The sequence below is a fragment of the Equus quagga genome, chromosome 2, assembly GCF_021613505.1.
Source record: "Equus quagga isolate Etosha38 chromosome 2, UCLA_HA_Equagga_1.0, whole genome shotgun sequence".
Classification (NCBI taxonomy): Eukaryota; Metazoa; Chordata; class Mammalia; order Perissodactyla; family Equidae; genus Equus; species Equus quagga.
Window position 1 is genome coordinate 147639007 of NC_060268.1, and position 18564 is coordinate 147657570.

At 42.5% G+C, this 18564-nt stretch overlaps 1 protein-coding gene across 1 annotated transcript in view; it reads left to right on the forward strand.

Moving 5' to 3' along the window:
* The window catches only part of PCGF5 (polycomb group ring finger 5), a 117624-nt gene that overhangs the window by 755 nt on the left and 98305 nt on the right, over positions 1–18564 (forward strand). The window lies entirely within an intron of this gene.

Genomic DNA, 18564 nt, shown 5'->3' on the forward strand with positions numbered 1-18564 from the left:
GGGCGAGCGGGGCGGGCGGGAGGCGCGGCGCGGCGCCCGGGGGTCCCAAGTTGCCCAGGCTGACATTGGGGCGGGCTGCCGGGCGGCGCGCCGAGAGGGGCTGGAGGCGCGGCGGGGCTGGGCGCGGGGCGGGCGAGGGGAGGGCCCCGAGGAACTTTCTCCTCCCCGGAGGGGCTCCTTCCAGCCCCGGCCGCGGCCCCGCCGCGGGCGCCGCCGGCTCCCTGGCTGGAGGGAGACCATGAAATGTGTTTGAAGAAGCTGACGCAGTTTGTGACGCTCGCGGCTTCCTGACGGGGACCGGCCACAGCAGCGCCTTCTCCGAGGAGGGCCGAGCCGAGTCGGCGCGCGGGCCCTGCCCCCGCCCGGAGCCGCGCGCCCCGGCGCCCAGTTCGGGGGCGGTGGGCTGGGGGCGCGGGCATCGCGTCCGGGCCGGGAGACGGGCCCAGGCAGCGCGCGCCGCTTCCGTTTTGATTAGCTCGGGTTATTATATAAGATGTCACAGAGAGGGAAGGGGCGAGCGGGAGGCGCGGCGGCGAGGGCGCGTCGGCCTTCCGCGAGGCCCGGGCGGGGCGGGAGGCAGGCCGGGCGGGGACCCACCTGTGCGCCCTCCGCGCCCCCTGCGGGCGTCGCCCGCGCGCGTGCCGGGGGTGGGCGTGGGCGGCGGGGCAGTCGGACGTGCCCGCCGCTCCCCTCCCGGCCCCGGGAACACCCGGGCAGCGGCCGAAACGTGCAGTTTCCTCCCCGCCGCCTCGCCTGGGTCTCCACGTTTCTGGCTCCAGGCGTTTGTACTTTGCAACATTTGTTTAATATTAAGGAAGCTGCGTGTGCGGCCGTCCTAGTACGCCCGGAACGTGTGGCCGTGAGCTGCAGGGCGGTGAATGAATCATCGCCCCGCGGACGGGGTGCCGGATGATTCAGGCGGGGTACACACGCGCGCGTACTCGCCGCGTGCCTCTGACCGGGGGACAGCGGCCCTTCTGCGGCGATGACGCCTGGAGGGGTGAGGAGGAGTTACTGCAAAGGGTGGCCGTTGATTCATTTTTACCCCTTCCACAATTTGGGGGAACTCTGGGGGTGTCAGTTTCCCCAGCTTTCCCAGGGCTTGTTTGACGTTCTTGGAAAGGTTACAAGATTCCACCTGGCTGCATTAATGAGTCGGTGGAGGAGCGCTGATTCGCTGCAGGGCTGGATCCTGTCTCATTCAGAATTTGGATGGTGTCAAGTGAGGTATTGGGCTCTGAAGGAATCCTTCTAGTAATTGCCTCTACTTAAATACCGCTAAAGTAATTAGCAAAAACGGAAAAAGTTAGTGGATTTTAGGAAAAAAAGAATCAGTGCTTCCTAAGTAGAGGAGTCCTACTTAGACATTTAGGTTTTACGTTTTTGAAGCCAAATCCTAAAAGGAACCTAGTTTGCCATTAATACCGAACTTTTGACCACTGTGACCATCCTTCAAGACTAACTTGACTCGTTCCCACCCCACCCTACACTTGTAGGATTAAGAGTTTTCTCGGGCCAGCTCTGGTGGCCTGGTGGTTAAGTTCAGCACGCTCTGGTTCAGTGACCCAGGTTTGGTTCCTGGATGGGGACCTACACTGCTCATGCTGTGCTGGCAGCCCACATACTAAAAAATGGAAGATAGGCATGGATGTTAGCTCAGGGCGAATCTTCCTCAGCAAGAAAAAAAAATGAAGTTTTCTCTTGATTTAGGACTCACCTCAAAAGGCATCTACTCAGCGATGCTCTCTTGATCGCCTTAAGTAGCTTATCACCCCTAACCTCAGGAACCACCCCCGGTCCTGTTTTATTTTCTTCACAGCACTCAATTGCTATCTAAAATGATTTTGTTTGGGTGTTGAGTCCTGTCTCTTTGCCGTAGAATGTAAGCTTCACTGTGGCAGGGATTTTTGCCTGTTTGTCCACTGCTATAACTGTAGCCCCTAGAACAGTGCCTGGCATGTATTAGGCACTCTGTATTTGTTGATTAGTGAATATTCCTTCCTGTTTCTTGGTAGGACTATCTTTGACAGTTGAAATTCAATGCCTTTTGTGGGCAAGGCACTAAGATGGTATAGTTTTAATTTTTTTCTTCCAATTTTCTTTTGATTGACTCATTTCCTCCTCTGTGCTGTTAACTTACAGCACAAGATGAATTTGAGCATCATATCCTAAGATGCTGAGTATAAAGAAAGATAAGGCATGTGGAACCTTGTCAAAAGAAAGTGTGTTACTGTATAAGTCAGTGGATGATTAAAAATATTATATGTCTGTGCTAGTTGGAAAAAATATGCAAAATATTGGGGTTGGCCCCATGGCATAATTGTTAAGTCTGGTGTGCTCCACTTTGGTGCCCTGGGTTTGGTTCCCGGGTGCAGACTTATACCACTCGTCAAGCCATGCTGTGGCGGTGACCCACAAAGTAGAAGAACATTGGCAAAAAAATGCAAGATGTTGAAATGGAATCAGCAAAGTGAAGTTCCCACAGTATTATATGTTTCCACTCATATTTGAAATACTACTGATATTTCCGTGTTCCTCCCTCCCCACTGCCTGTACACCAACCTCAAATTTAGCTGCACTTTTGGAAGGTCCATAGTAGATAGCACTTAATGTGAAGTATTAATTTAACTAAATGAATACAAGATTTGCATCTCTGCAGAGGCCTTAGCTCTATTTTTTTGTTGTTAATGTTGATAGCTTAATTCCACAGAAGAGTAGAGAGAAGGAGTTATTTAAAGTTATATTTTAAACATCTTAAATGTATTGTAAAGAGTTAAATTAAAGCTACTAAGTCATTGAATAATGGAAGAAGGATCCGAACATAGTGCTTAATGCTATCTGCTTGGAAGGTAAACTTTCATGAACTTTACATTATTATAAATAATAAACTTTGGAAGTACATTAGTTAGCTTTAATCTTGTAGCAGTATTTTTAGAACTCAGTACTTCTGAAGTCCCTGCTAAGGACGAGGGGCATCCAGCCGTTCCCTTTCCGTGACAGTAGCTGTGATCACTTTCAGAAGCATAACCTCAAGAGTGAGCTCAGAAGTAATAGAAAGTTAAAGCTAAAAGGGACTTGAAATTGCTTGGCACAGTTCATTCCTTTTTGCCAATCTCTTTACCGAGGAAACTAAGGTACAGTGAGATGACTTGCTGAAGATGCAGGGCTGGGATTAGAGCTAGTCATCCTGACTTCTTGTTGGAAGTCTCTGAATTAGCCAGAGCTCCTGTAGGTGGAGGAGGAGTGGTACCTACCATTAGTCAACTGTCTGCCTCTTGCTTTGAACTCTCAGAGAGTAAAACTATGTCTTATTCAACTTGGTACCCTCCCATGTGCCTTGAACATCCAGGGGCTCCACAAATACTGGTGGAATGTGGTTGGGCAAATGTATTTTAAATTGAAAATATACTTGAGAATTGAAAAAGCAGGAAAACACATCTCTTGTCCAGACTGAAGAAGTTTTCTGACAAGAGAGTCAGAATGTTGGTGGTAATTAACCTTAGAACTTTTACAGTAACAAAGCTACTGTTTAATTTTCATGCCTCTAAGATTTCAAATAAAATGGCTTACAACTTACAAGTGTGCATGCTTGCTTAGGTGGGATAATTATTCACTGGAGAAACAGTAGGAGACAGGAGTCAGGACATCTGGTAGGTCTTGCCCTGCTGCAGTGTCCAATTAGAAAAGCCTAGACTTTACAGCCAGATAGAATGAGGGCTGAAGCTTAGCTCTGCCCCTAATAAGCAGGGCTCTCTGTAGCAAGTCACTTACCGTTTTTGAGCATTCTCTCATCTCTAAAGTGGGCTAATACCATCTACCTTGAAGGATTGTTGAGGGACTGGGATAATGTATATAAAGTGCCAGGAGTACCCTAGGCCCTCAAGAAATGGTAACGGCTATAGTTAATGACTCCTGATTTATGTGAACATGGGAGCAACTTAATCTCTCAAACCTTCAGTTTTCTCAACTAGAGAATTGGTGATTGGGATGGAAGGAGAAGAATTAAATGATCTCGAAGATCTCGTCCAACTCTGTAGTTTAAGGAACTGGTGAAGAATGCACAATTCTCCTGCAATTTTAGTTTAAATAAAATGTTTCTTATATCCTTGATCTATCAAGAGCAACTGCAAAAACGGTTAATTTCTAGGCCTTCCTGAGAATTTGGCTTAATTAACTGATGATATGAAGTACATTTTCATTATTTTATGTGCTTTATGATGGATACAAAGTTAACTTGAATATTTCAACCTCTTGTTCAGCTTACTCTGTGTAAGACAGTAGAAGGAGTATATGGGCTAGTCAGACATAGGCACCCTTTCTTTGAGAGGCTGAAGAGTCATGTAGGGAGCATAACGCAGATAACCAAAGGCTGTATTACGTGGAAGAACGGTTGGAGAGGCATGAAGAAAATGCTTGGTGACTTCAGAGAAGGAAAACTATCCCTAGGCAGAAAAATTGGGGAAGACTTAATTAAGGAATTTTGAGCAAGGCCTTAAAGAATTAGTAGGACTTCAGCTGGCAGAGATGTAGGGAATCAGCTTATACTAAGACTTGAATTTCAGGAGAGGATATGTAAGCATGTCCAGGAAGGGAGAGGAATGTGGTTAAGCCGGAGGGTGAGGGCCTGGAGGCAGGAGAGTGGGACAGAGGCTGCATGGCAAGGGTGGGACCATATTGTGTACATCCTGAGCACCGGGCAAAGGAGCCTGTTTAACTGGCAGTAGATAACCGTCAAAGATATTTTAAGTGGGGAAATGATGTGATTAAAGCTATGGTTTAAGATTAATCTGGATTGGAGGAGCCATGGGCAGTCCCCAGTTAGGAAGCTATTAAAATAGTCTCCAGAAGAGAAGGAATGAGAACCTAAATTAGGGCTGGGGCAGGTGGGTTGGGTGAGACACCGTAGAAGTAAATGCAACAGGGCTTGTTGGCTAATTGGATGTGGGAGTTGAGAAAGAAGTCAAAGACGGAAGCTGAGTAACTATGGATGGTTTTGGCAGGAATTGATTAGTCAGAAAGGGCAGCTAGTAAAGCACTTGCAAGTAGTGTGCAATTGATAAATATTTGTCTAATTAGTTAAAGTAATTATAAATTTAGATTTGGATATATTAACTTTTTTGTGCTTATGGACCATGCAGATGGATTAGAGCCATTGAAAATAGAGAAAGATTTGGGGGCATCCTTATGAAATGGGTGGTGAAGCTGTGAGAAGGGTTCAGAGTGTGGGTGAGAAGAAGAAAAGGCCAGGACAGAGTCTTGGAGAAACCAGTATTTGTAGCTTGGAGGGAGACAGAAAGAGGCTGACAGGGTGCTGAAAAGAAAAAAGCAGGAGGAGAAGGAGGAAAAGATGGGGTAAAGAAAGGTGAGGAAGGAGAATTTGGAGAAGACTGTTAGGGTAGAGGGGCTGAGGTTGAAGACTGGGAAAAAGTCATTAAGTTTGTCAATGAGACCATTGTCAGTGGCCTTCGAGGAACAGGGCCAGTTGGGCATTGGGGACAGAAGTCAGCCAGGTATCTAGGGGTGTCTGAAGGGGAAGGATATGAGAAGAGTAAGTATAAACTATGATTGGACTGTGAAAATCTGAGAGGATGCTGACTTGAGGCAATACAAGTGCCAATGAAACTTTCTTAAAAACAAAACCATAAGAAAGGCCCGAGAGTGTTGTGGGTAGAGCGACTGTCAGTGGAGAGGAAGGGACTGAAGATTGAAAGATGGAGTGGGAGGATAATTAATGCACCAGGACTTCCTCAAGTAGGAGGGTTGGGAACCAGATAGGATGACCAGACATCTGGATTGCCCAGGACAGTCTTGGTTCACATCTGTTATCTCAGTTAATTATGGGAAAATATTAGGACAAATATTACAAACATTTGGGCAAATAATGCCCACTTTTATTCTAACAGAAAGCCTCTTTCTGCATAATAAATTATTTAATCACCCTGGTCGTGACACAGGTAAAGTAGTTATGAATGTATGGAAAAACAGATGTGACAGGGAGGGAAAAAGGTTGAATGAAGGCAAAAAGAAACTGAGATTCAGAGAGGAAAGTTGGAAACTGGGAGAGGGGTGGCTGTATTTGAAATGAGTTGGTTCCTTTCTGTTGGGGGGAGAGCAAAACCAGAGGAGGCCAGTTGATTTGCAGAACATGAGCTGGGTGGGAGGGTTAAAGTTGGGAGGTGGAGGAGAATGAGAAGAGTTTGGAGTAGCTATGGATCTGAGGGGGAAGGAGAGCCAAAGGTGATGAGGGCCTGACAAATTGCTAAAAGGCCTTAGCCTTGTGATAGAATGAATCTTCCCTGTATTTATGACTTTCTCCAGCAATGCTCAGAAAATCAGAAGTGGAGATGATGTGAGTATCATTGAAACTGCCAACTCCATATGGGTCCTCAGTTGAGTAGGAAGGCAAGTGAAACTAGAGTGTTGATGGGCTGGGAGTTTGAGCAGGAGATGTGAGATTAGAGTGTGTAGTGGCTGGTTCAACAAGAACAAAGGAAAGGGAGAAATGGGAATGTGGAGGGGGTGGTTCTGGGGCTCATGGCAAAGGACATGAGGAGCTGTCAGAGTACCTTATCATTATGGAGGGATCAGTTATGAGCAATGCTGTAAATTCAAAGTGTGGCTGAGCTTGAGGATGGTGAAGTGACACAGGCATGAGGTAGGTGGTCATTGATCTCTGGGAACTATGAGGCCAAGGTATCAAATGATTATATATCATTGTTCATGTCTGTATTTAAAATTCTGGAATACATTTATTAAAGCCTTTCTGAGCTTTTAGTCCATAGAAAGTACCTTAAAGATAGGGAAGTTATTCCTTCATTTAAAAAGTGAGGAACCTAAAGTCTTATAAAGACTTTCTAGAAAGATTGCTACTTGCCCAGGTCATAGATATGTGTGGCAGAGCTGACTCTGGAAGGAACCAGAATCCCTGAATCTCAGTTCACTATTGCCCTCTAGGATAGAAGTAATTAAAGTATCCACCGAACAAAATCATAGAAAGCTTCCTCAGCATATGGCTTGCTTACTCCTTTTAGAACTCCAGTGTTTGTGGGCAAGGAGTTCTGCTGGGGAGAGCTGTGGAATCAAGTTCATGTGCTCTAACTTCTAACTGAACGGCAAGTGATGGTGTCTTTGAGGAGGACCCATGAAAAGCACAGATCGCCCCGAGTAATTAAAAAACAGATGAGAATCAGGGCTGGCCCAGTGACATAGCAGTTAAGTTTGCATACTCCTCTTCAGCACCCCGGGGTTTGCCGATTCAGATGCTGGGCGCAGACCTACACACCACTTATCAAGCCATGCTGTGGTGGCATCCCACGTATAAAGTAGAGGAAGATGGGCACGGATGTTAGCTCAGGGCCAGTCTTCCTCAGCAAGAAGAGGAGAATTGGCAGCAGATGTTAGCTCAGGGCTAATCTTCCTCAAAAAACAAAAACAAAAAACAGATGAGAATCAGCAGTTAGACAAAATATTGACTTCATTATTGATGAAGTCTAGATCGGAAGACATAGCTTGCTGTGAAGCCCAAAATGGTCTAGTGCAACCCTTACCCCTTGGTCAGAACTTTGGAACAACCTACTGGATGGAAAGTTTGAGGCTGCAGAGCAGAAATACCCAGGTTTCTGCCTTTTACTGTCCTGGTAGAGAGAAGGAGAAAGAGGCCAAATCTCTCTTGCATAATGTTTTTGATAGAAAAACTCCATCCATTTGAGAATTGAGAAAAAGACTAATGGCTGTCACATACCAACCAAATCAATTGCTCCACCTCAATAGGGAAGAATATGGTGTAGGGCAAGAGGGCGGGAGAGGAGGGAATATCCCCCCTTTGAAACCTTGTGAGTGGGAAAGAGGTGCTGGTTCCCCTTGAACCTAAGGTGATTGGCCACTGGTAATTTGTTTGCATTTGTGTTAAGCTGACTTCCAGGCAGGTGTTACATTTTTATGTTAACTAGAAGTGAGTGAAATGACTCAGAATGGTTTGAGCATAGGTCATTCTTTAATCACTTCCACAGCCATACCTAGTGCATTTTTCCTTCCTCACTAGGAATCTTGGGAAACCTCACAGCCATCATAGCAGGGACCACTGGCTCTGATATCCTCTGTGGAATTCAGAACTTTGGAAAAGTGTGAAGTTCTTTCTCCTAATAAAACTTTTAAGGAGCCCTTACTTGAACATATGGCACTTGGACTTAGTTCTGATTCTGTCACTATTAATGACCTTACCAATTAACTATTAAGTACCTCAGTTTCCTCATCTGTAGCATGGGAGAAAATACTATCTGCTCTGTTTCCCAGGTATTTGAAGTGAAAGCACTTTGCAAATAAATAGTGTTACGCAAATGTAATCAATGTTACTGTATGGGATGCAAGGTAACTATGAAGTTTAAGAATTTTTTTTTAAGTAAAGTGTTTCAAATAAGACAACTAAGATGACTGCTGAAATTTGGGGGAACTCTAGGTTAGGCATTTAAGGTAAATCATGATGACTTTTCTCTCTTTATGCATGTCAGTCAGAATATGTAGTAATTCTGGCCAAGTGAGATTAAAGCACTGTGTTTCATGACAAATGAAATTTCTGCCTTTTTATTTCTCTTTTAACTGTTAAAAAAAAGTCTTTTTTATTGTAAAATATAACACGTATATAACTTTTGAAATGTAGGTGTAGTTAAATGGATTATTAAAAAGTGAACATTGGGGACCAGCCCCGTGGCTGAGTGGTTAAGTTCATGCGCTCCACTTCAGTGGCCTAGGGTTTCACTGGTTTGGATCCTGGATGTGAATGTAGCACCACTCATCAAACCACGCTGAGGCGGTGTCCCACATGGAACAACCAGAAGGACCTACAACTAGAATATACAAATATGTACTGGGGGGCTTTGGGGAGAAGAAGGAAAAATAAAGTCTTTAAAAATAAAAAAGTGAACATCTATGTGACCACTACCCAGCTCAAGAAATAGACCAATTTAATTATTTTCCCCCTCACAGGAATCTCTTTTCATCTTTTGGATGCTTGGTTTTCTTTTCAGGGAAGTCATGAGTAGTAGAAGGAAGCAATGATAAGTATTGACAGGTCCAAGGTCTGTGCTCCTTTTGAGCGGAATTAGATCAAAGGTGTAATATTAGTGTTTTACTCTGTAGTTATTTCTTATTTCTATAACTGAATTTAATGTTTAGGAAAAGTCCTGGGTTTTCAGCCTTAAAGATCAAAATCTTCAGGCTAAGCATCTTCGATTTATGTCCTTAGGATGGGAGTGAAAAAGCTGTGATCCTTTGGATGTGAGAAAAGTCCTCATGCTTAATTATTTTTTTAAACATTCTGATTCTCTCTCCTTTGCCTGTCTTTAGAAGCAAAGCAGCTAAGACTTTAGTATTGATGATGGTTTTGTGCAGTAAGCAAAGGTCGTCTTGGAAAAGAATGAGCAGTTATCAAGGCAAATACCTTTCAGCTCAGGCCACTCCATAGGCTAGATTTGAAGTGGCAAGAAGCAGTCAGTGAAAATAGCTTTATTCCATGAAAAATCTGTATTATTTTCTTTGTTTAATTGTAATCTAGTGTTATAAATCCTATCATCTTTTAAGACTAAATGAGTCAATAAATCAAAAGTCTTTTGTGGTATCTACAAAAGGATTCTCTTGAAGTTTTTTTATTATTAAAAAAAAGAAAATGATAAACATTAGGATAATTGGGAAAGTATCTTAGCTAATCAGGTGTGTCTATAAGAACAGAAAAGCTCTGAGTGTTAAAAAGTTGATAAAGGCTCATTTTGAGAGGCAGCTTCTACGGTTGTAAGATTTACTTATTGGGACTTCAGTTTAGCGTTTAGTGTTTGCTGTCAGTCCCTCCTGAAACAGCACTGTAGTGATGGTAAACATGAGAAGAGGCTACAGCAGATGGAAGATACCAACACATTTTTGGAGGGTGAAAAGCAAACAGAGCTGTGGCAGTTGACTTAGTGTAGTGGAGAAAGTTGATGCTTAAGTGCCCTAAAGAAGGTTGGGAGTAGATCCTGGAAAGAAACAATCAGTTTATTCCCCAGAATCCTAGAAAGGCTCTGGAATTAGAGGCTTTGGAGCAGGGCATGGGGCTGAAAATAAGAGATTGAATGAAAGTCTTTAAAAGGAACTAGACTCATCCCACACAGCAAGATGAAGTTCTTGTCAGAGACTGGACGTTTTTTTCTCTGGAGAAGTTGAAGTACATTAATGGTTCTGGATTTAGGGATACCAGGCAAAAAGGAGGTGAGGGTGAAACGCTCAAGTGAAAACAGAGAAATTTAATGAAGTTATGCTTACTGAACAGTGAGACCCTGCTCTTTTCCTCAGCCCCAATCCTAAGACAGTCAGGTAATTACCAGCCCAGGCAGAATATTGAAGGACTCTTCTCTGGGTGAAATGAACATCCCTAGAGAAGAGACCTACAGATACTGACATTCGAGGTCCCGCAATGAAAAAACTGACTTACTACCCAGTCTTCCTACAGTGAACCCACTCATCAACAGCTCTGCTCCCTCCACTTCATGAACATGGAACTTGCAATCAGCTTTTTAGCACCTTACTCTTAAATACAAAGAAGCAATGAATATGAGACATTTGAAGAAAACTTTCAATAAAAAAAGGCAGAAACCAGAACAAATGAGAAGAAAACCCAGGGATGAAACAGAAATGCAAGGAGAAGAAGAAAAAGGAAGATAATCAGGGGCTGGCCTGGTGGCATAGTGGTTAAGTTCACAAACTCCGCTTCGGTGGCCTGGGGTTTGCCAGTTCAGATCCTGGGCGCAGACCTAGCACTGCTTGTCAAGGCGTGCTGAGGCTGTGTCCCACATAGAAGAATTAGAAGGACATACAACTAGGATATACAACTGTGTACTGGGGCTTTAGGGAGGAAAAAAAAGGAAGATTGGCAGCAGATGTTGGCTCAGGGCCAATCTTCCTCACCAAAATAAAGTATACCTTAAAAAAAAGAAAATAAAACCACCCCACCTATAATTAATAAGATAAGAATGGGGCTGTAAAAAAGTAATAATGAGAGAGTAAGATATGGATCTTAGAAATTAAAAATAAGATGGCAAAATAAATCATTGGAAGGACCAGAAGATAAAGTAGAAATAAAAGCAAAAAGATAGAAAAAAGAGAGAAGAAATAGAATTGGAGGATCAGTTTAGTAGGTATTATATTATACTAATAAGAGCTCCAGAAAGAGACTACTGAGAAAAGTAAAGGAGGGGAAATTACCAGAGAAATAATACAAGACATTTTCTCAGAACTGGAGGACATACAGTTGTAGATTAAAAGGGTTCACAAAATAGCCAGGAGAATGAATGAAAAAGACTTACACAATCAGTGTGCAAGACATATCATTCTTCAATATGTTATTCACAATTCAGTATTCACAATTTCAAAATACTCAGAAAAATGGAAATATTCTAAATCCTGTCAGCAGAGGGAGCGAGAACAGGCCACATGCAAAAAAGATTGGAAATTGCAGTGGCACCAGATTTCTTAGCAATAGCACTGGAACCTAAATGACAACAGACTAATTCCTCCAGATTTCTGAGGGGAGTTATTTTCAATCTAAAATTTCCAACGCAAATGATCAAGCAGAAGATAGAATAAAGACATTTTGAGAGCATGAAAGGTCTCCAAATTTTATTCTCTATGCATCGTTTTACAGGAAGCTACTTGATTGTATATTTTATCAAATTGTGGGCACAAACCAAGAAAGAATAATATATGGGATTCTGGAAACAAAGTCAAACACAGGATAAAAGCAAAAGAAAATTCTAGGATGACAGTGAAGAGAAATTTCAACATGACGGTAGTGCAGCAGACAGAGAGAAGCCTGTCCAGACAGAATAGGAGGAAGATCTACTCCAGAGGGAGTTTGCAAATGAAAACAAAAATGACACTGATAGATGATCTGATCTATTGGACCAAGTATAAAATATTTTTCAGAGGGGCTTTCCAGTTCCTGGGGAGCTGCTGTAATAGAGATTCCACAGGAATGTGACTTAAAGAACAAATTTATTATTCCCTCATGTGACAGTTGAAGGATGAGCATTTTAAATTGGTTGATGTCTCTGCTCCACGCAGCTATTCAGGAGCCCAGATTCCTTCCGTCTTGTTGCTCTGCCATCCTCTAAGGCTTGTCCTGATGTGTGTGGTTAAAACCTGGTCACAGGGTGTCTATATTCCAGCTCACAAGAAGGGGAAAGAGCAATGAGGGGCAAAGGTTTAAGGCCCAAGCCTTGGCACACATTACTTTCACTCATACTCCAGGGGCAAAAACGTAATCCCAAGGCCACACCTAGGAGCAGTATTCCAAATGTTTAACTGGTAGCCCAGACACTGACCAGTGAGAACCTAAGTCTGCTGTGGAGTAGTGGGAGCTGCTCTGGAAGCTTCCTCTGTATCAGGTGTTAGCCCTTTGTTTGCCAGATTTTGGGGAGCTGGGGCAGGGAGGGTCCCCAGGAGGATTTGAGAGAAGATCAGGTACCATGCGTTTACCAGCCACCGTGGAAGTATTTTGATGATGATTGGTACGATGGTACTAAAACATACAGACTGAATATTCACCCTGACTGTGCATGACTGCAAGAGAGGCTGGGGAAAGTGCTGACATAACTACATTAGGAGACTGGAACAGGAGAAGCTGGTGCATAACAAGACATCAGTGATTATATGAATTACTAAATGAAAATCCAAAATTACTAAATCAAGAAATACCAAGTATATACCTATTGTTTAGGAATATAAAATTAAATATCAGGGGAGATGGCTAAAAGTTTTTAAAGTAGTTTGCCTTTAAGAAGTGGGTTTGAGGGTGAGCGGATAGGTGAGGCAGGTTGCTGCTGAGTTTTCATTTTAAGCCTGATAGTGCTATTTGAGTTTTTAAATAATTTGCATGGGTTATGTTGATAAAAACAAAATTAGTAGGAAAAAAAAGTAATGCAGTGCTTGTAAATAGATTAGGGGATGGTTTACATGGATCCGGAGCTTTAAAAAAAATGTATATTAAATATTAAGAAACATTGTTTTGGTGTTAGAATCCTCCCCCACAACTGTGATTCCAGCCCTCACTCTGTCTCAGAATCGTTTGAGGGAGCTTTTAAAAAATTCAAATGACGTCCTCTGTACCAAGATTCTGACTTATTTGGCTTTGGATGGGCCCCAGGAAATCCAATTTTTAAGAGAACAACAGCTGCTTCTGGCGTATGGCTGGGACTAACTCCTAGTCAGGTAGTTTCAGCACTCTTGTTTCTGCTGCTTCAGTGTCTCTTGTGTCCTTCCTGTCCTCTCTCACTGCTTCTGCTTCAAGTCAGATCTTTGCTCCCTCTCAGTTCTGAAGTAATGGGGTCTATTTTGAGTCAGAAAGAGTTGGAGGAAAGAAAGGAGAGACAGGGGAGAGGTCACTTATGATCGTGAGTAATGGGAATGACTGTACAGAGAGCCAATATTTGTTTCCTTTTGTTTTGTAGAAACTGCTTAAATTGATGGCCTTATCTTGAATTTCCTATGAAGTAATTTGAGAGCTCGAGTTCAAGGGAATTTGTATTTAATAACCTTTTGTTATTTCTTTACCTTCAGTGTTGCCTCTTGGGGCTAACTCAGCTGCACCCGCTGGTTGCCCTCGAGTTCTTTTCTCTCCCCTGGGTTTTGTCCCTGATTCTCCCGGCTGTGGTCTACCAGATGTTCACCAACAGTAGCATTTCACTTTGCACCTGGGATCATTAGCACTTTGTATAGCTCCCTACTTTTCTGTGAGGGAGTTCTTAGAAAGGGGGTTAGCAAGCAAGAGATGAAGCAATACAGAGGTCTTGTTTCATTAGCCTTTGACCAGAGATTTTGTATACCTAAAGGAAGAAATGTTTGTTGTGTAGATAAGAAACATTTTAGACTTAAGGGAAAAACTTTTAAAAAAAATCTAGCTAACTTAGATTTTTAAAAACATGAATAATTACAGACAGAGTTAGTTTCCTTTGTGCCTTTCTCCAGTTCCACCCCCACCTCCCTAGATTCAGCCCCTCTTGTGAATCGAGTGTGTCAGGGATCTGCTTGTACTTTTCACATCCAGCCAGTGTCCTGCTCCATACAGTGGTAAGACTTGCCTCTAGTATTCTGTCCAGCATATAGGGAGCTGTCCTGGCTGGTTTCTGAGGGGTTACTTTGTGTTTCATACATTTATACAGCTGCGCCAGAGTGTGATCTCTAAGGTGAGGAATTGATTCATCTCATCAGTAAGTCTTATTTAGAGTTGGCCCACTTAGTGTAAGACTCTTCTAGCCCAGTGCTTCTCTCACTTGAATGCGCACACAAGTCACTAGGATGCCCTTACATTGCTGCTTCTAATTCACTTGATCTCAGGTAGGGCCTGGGATTCTCCATTTCTAATAAGCTCCCAGAGGATGCTGCTGGTCACAGACCACACTTAGAGAAGCAAGGTTCTGGCTAGTGGTTTCCAGCCCTGGTTGCTCTTTAAGGATCATCTGAGGGCTTCTAGGACCTCTCCCTAGTGATTCTGACATAATTGGTCTAGGGTAGAGTGGGGCCCAGACATGATATACGTGTGTTTGTGTGCGTGTGTGTATATCTATGTATGTATTTTTTAACTCCCCAAGTGACACTAATGTGCAGACAGGGTTGAGAACCGCTGTTAGAAGCTCTGCGCACTTTGCTGTGACTCATCGGTAAAGGTCTTCGTGTGTGGATTTTAGGGCAACCTGGGCAGCACCGTCTGTAGCCTTTCTGATGTGAACACACCTGTTTTATGGATACACTCCCTGGAGAAGGGATTCCCCTTGGGGTGCTAGGTTCCCAGAGATGAGGTGGAGATGGCTATCAGAGGGGGTAGACGTAAGAAGGAAAAATGGCCTTTTCTTTAAAATGCAGATGTCACCTCATACAGGAAGGAGATTTGAAGTGATGAACAAATACAGAGTTGGTGCCTCTTCAGTCAGGGGCTCCTTCTCAGAACTTTCTACATCCTTTCACTAAGAGATCGTGGAAAAAGTATGTTATCAACTTTTGTGCTTTATGTTTTCTCCAGAGAAGTCTATAAATTTACTTCTTAAAATCTCTAAGTATATGTTGACCTATAAATTGGTGTACTTGCAAAGTTTCTGCATAGCCGAATTCTAGTATTTATGTTTTTCCTTTGCCAATTATTTTAAAAAATTTAGAATATTTTTCTATGCATTTACTTGTGGATCTTAACTTGTCCTAAAAATTGAGTGACTTAGCATCCTGGTGAGGGAACTGTTGTTCTCAGGAGCTTCCAGTACTAATTGCAGATGGATGATTTGATTTGCTCGAAAATCATAGACCTTAGCTCAGTTCAAATGTTGTTTTATTATTTTTACAAGGATGATTCTAGAAGCAGATAATACAATTTTATGTATATTAAAACTATGTTAATTAGAATTTCTTGGAAACAATAAGCTTTAAAATCAGTGGATTAAAATTATATGTAATTGTGCTGGTAAGAAATTGGAATCTTCTTCTCTACCTCCCTACCATTCAATCAAAAAATAGGCCTTTGATTTCATTTCCTTAGCATTATTTTGTCTACTTCATGGCCACTGACTTCAGTCAGATTCTCGTTACTACTTCTTCACGTTACTTTCCTCACTGGATCTTGCTGCCTCCAGCCTTGCCCCTCACGGTCCTCCTGCTAGTCTTCTCTTGTGGAGGTAAACTGTGGCTCTCCCTTCTCTGAGGATAAACTCCAAATCTCCAGTGTCTTGTAGAGCCTCTGACCTGGCCCTGCCTCTTTTCCACCCTATTGCCTGTCGCTTCCCTAGAGAGCAGTGTGTTCGTTTCTTAGCGGAGATTGAGGCTTGGGGAGGAAATATTGGAGGCTTGAAGAGAAAGGGAAAGGCATGAAAGAGTGGTTTAGGGGAGTCGGAGAGTAGATAGCACTCGCGACGCGGAGGGTGATTGCTGGGCAGCAGTGAGGGTCTCCTGAGGTGGTGATGATGGATGTAAAGTGAGCCCAGCTAGCGTTGGATGCAGGGGCACAGGTGTGCAGGAGCGGGAACCTTGCATTCTGCCGGTTGCCTGACTGACCCGTTCCACTTCTTGTCCCTACTTTTGCACGTGATAGATCCTCCATCTGAAGCACTTCCCTTCTCTTCTTTGCCTGGAAAACTCTGTCTCTTCTTGGGGAAACCCTGATTGATGATTTTCTCCTCTTTCCAGACATTGTCCATTCACCCCCGTGCTGTTCGGTCATCTCCCTCCATTCTATCCCATTGTTCCATTAACCAGCTGCTGTTATGGCAGTTACCACACCATGACAAGGTGTCTGTTCATACCTGTCTCTACTAGACTGTGGACTCAGCAAGGGCAGGGATGCAATCTTTTGTTCATAACATAGTGCCTGGTATGTAATAGCCATATATAATAAATGCTGGATGGATTAATACAAGATTTCTCTCTAAAGTGATGAGAACCTGCTCTTGCTGGATTGGGGGTGATTTTAAAAATGAATTGCACTAGTAGTATATTACATGAAAAATTTTATTGCTTTAATTTTTAATCTGATCTCTCCCCACCATATATCCAAGTTAAAATACCTTTTAAAATGTACACAAATGTGTATATACATACACACGTACATATCTACATGAAAATGGAGGGAAGTTAAAGATATCAAAGAGTATGAATAAATGTTAAATATCTGGGGTAATAAACCCCATAGAGGCCTACAGAATGCACATGGCTTATCTGTTCTCTTTCAAATGGGCCTCCTTGGCTAGTAGGAAACAGGTGAAAACCCTAAGAAATATATGTGCCAGTATTGAACACATCTATATTTTCAAGTTGAATTGAAGTTATGAGTATAAAAATGTAGTTTTGAAAAGGTTTTTCCCAGTCATGTAGAAACATATGGGGATTTTAACTGCCAAAACAATTTCATATAGTTTACAAATGAATAAAACCCAGAGAGAAATTAAGGGGTACCTTTTTTCTGAGGTTATGATTTCATATTTTTCCTTAGGAGTGAGGGGACTTGAGTTCTGTTGTGACATGTCGTTAAAGGGCTGTGGTGTCAGACAACCTTCCCCACCTCTCCAAGCTTTAGTTTCCCCATGTATAAGATATGAGTTTTGGTCTAAATTATTACCAAGGTCATTTTGAATCATTTGTGATTCTGGAAAGTTATGAAATATGGCCTGTAACCATGGTGAGGAAAGTTGATTGGTTACTCCAAAAATAGACTTATTTTCTCCTTCTGTATAACATTGATGCTCTCTCATTGAGTTAGTCACTCTGTGTTCATTGCCTTAATAAACCGATTTCTTGATTTTTTTCTTAATGTTGAATGCTCAAAAGTGAGTGAAGATTGTCTTAAGAAATACCAAACAAACAAGTTCTTGTCTCTTGTTTTAAATATAGATCTGGATTATCGTGCTCTTTTGCGTTCCTGTTGTCGGTATTCAGAAAGCAGAAGGTGGTGATTTGGTAAATTTAGAAACTATTTCTCATCAGTTCCTGTTGCCTTTTGTGTTTGTGTGAGAACCCCATTCAAAATATGTCTTATTTATTCTTCCCTCAAAATATGCTTTCCTTCACATTTTACCTTTCTGCTGGCAACAAGCCCATATTTATAAATACTTACAGATTTTGTCAAGATCCTCAGGTGGCGGTTATTTTTCTCTGCTAACGTATGGGTAATCTAGGCAGACATCATTACCGTTTACTCCTAAGCCGTTTGATTTCTTGATGTGTTGCATCATAGGCCTGTCCTCAGTGCAGTGGTTCCTATGGGGTCCTTCTTGAATCACTCGGAGGTTGCAAGGTCTGTGACCATGCCATGCCCCTCAGGGACTGTCCCCTGTCTGGAGCAGCCTACCTGAAATGGGGCATCCTGACCTAGTTGGACCAAGTACAGTGCTGGTAGGCGGAGTCTCCCTGTCTGTTAGCATCCATACTAGACCCAGCCCTTTGAAGCAGAGAATCAGCTCATTAATTGAACACTTTAAATGCCTAGAGAATTAACAGAAATTTAATTTTCCCTCTCTTTCTTCTGTAGTAATATGTATCCAAAGTATGTCTCTGACCAGCTGTATAATGTTAGACAAGTCACTTGCCTTCTCTTACTCAGTTTCCTCCTCTATAAAGTTTAGATTTCATTTCTAAACTGTCCTTGGCTCCAAAATCCTTTTATTTTTTTTCTTTATAGCTTTGTCACCTCTCTCCAGCCCTAAACTGGCTGATGGCAAGCAGTAGTCTTGAACTTCAGCAACTCTCAGTCCTTTCTCATGGTACTTCCTCAAACCACTCTGGTTTATTTTTCTACCCCATAGGTATTTGTAGAGATTTTTTTAAAAAAGCGTTTATGATGATTTTAGTCCATTTATTTTTCTATACCTTTTGAGACCAGAGTAACTCAACAACTCAATTTGTTTTTGCTTGCGTACCTGGATAATAGCCTAAAAGTGAAGTATTCTTTGTATAAGTAATCATTAAACATTTTTTTCCAGGAAGCATCGTTGTGAGTATTAATGAGAACTAAGCTACTGTTGATACTATTTAGATACTATTGACCTTAGCTATGGGACAGTATTA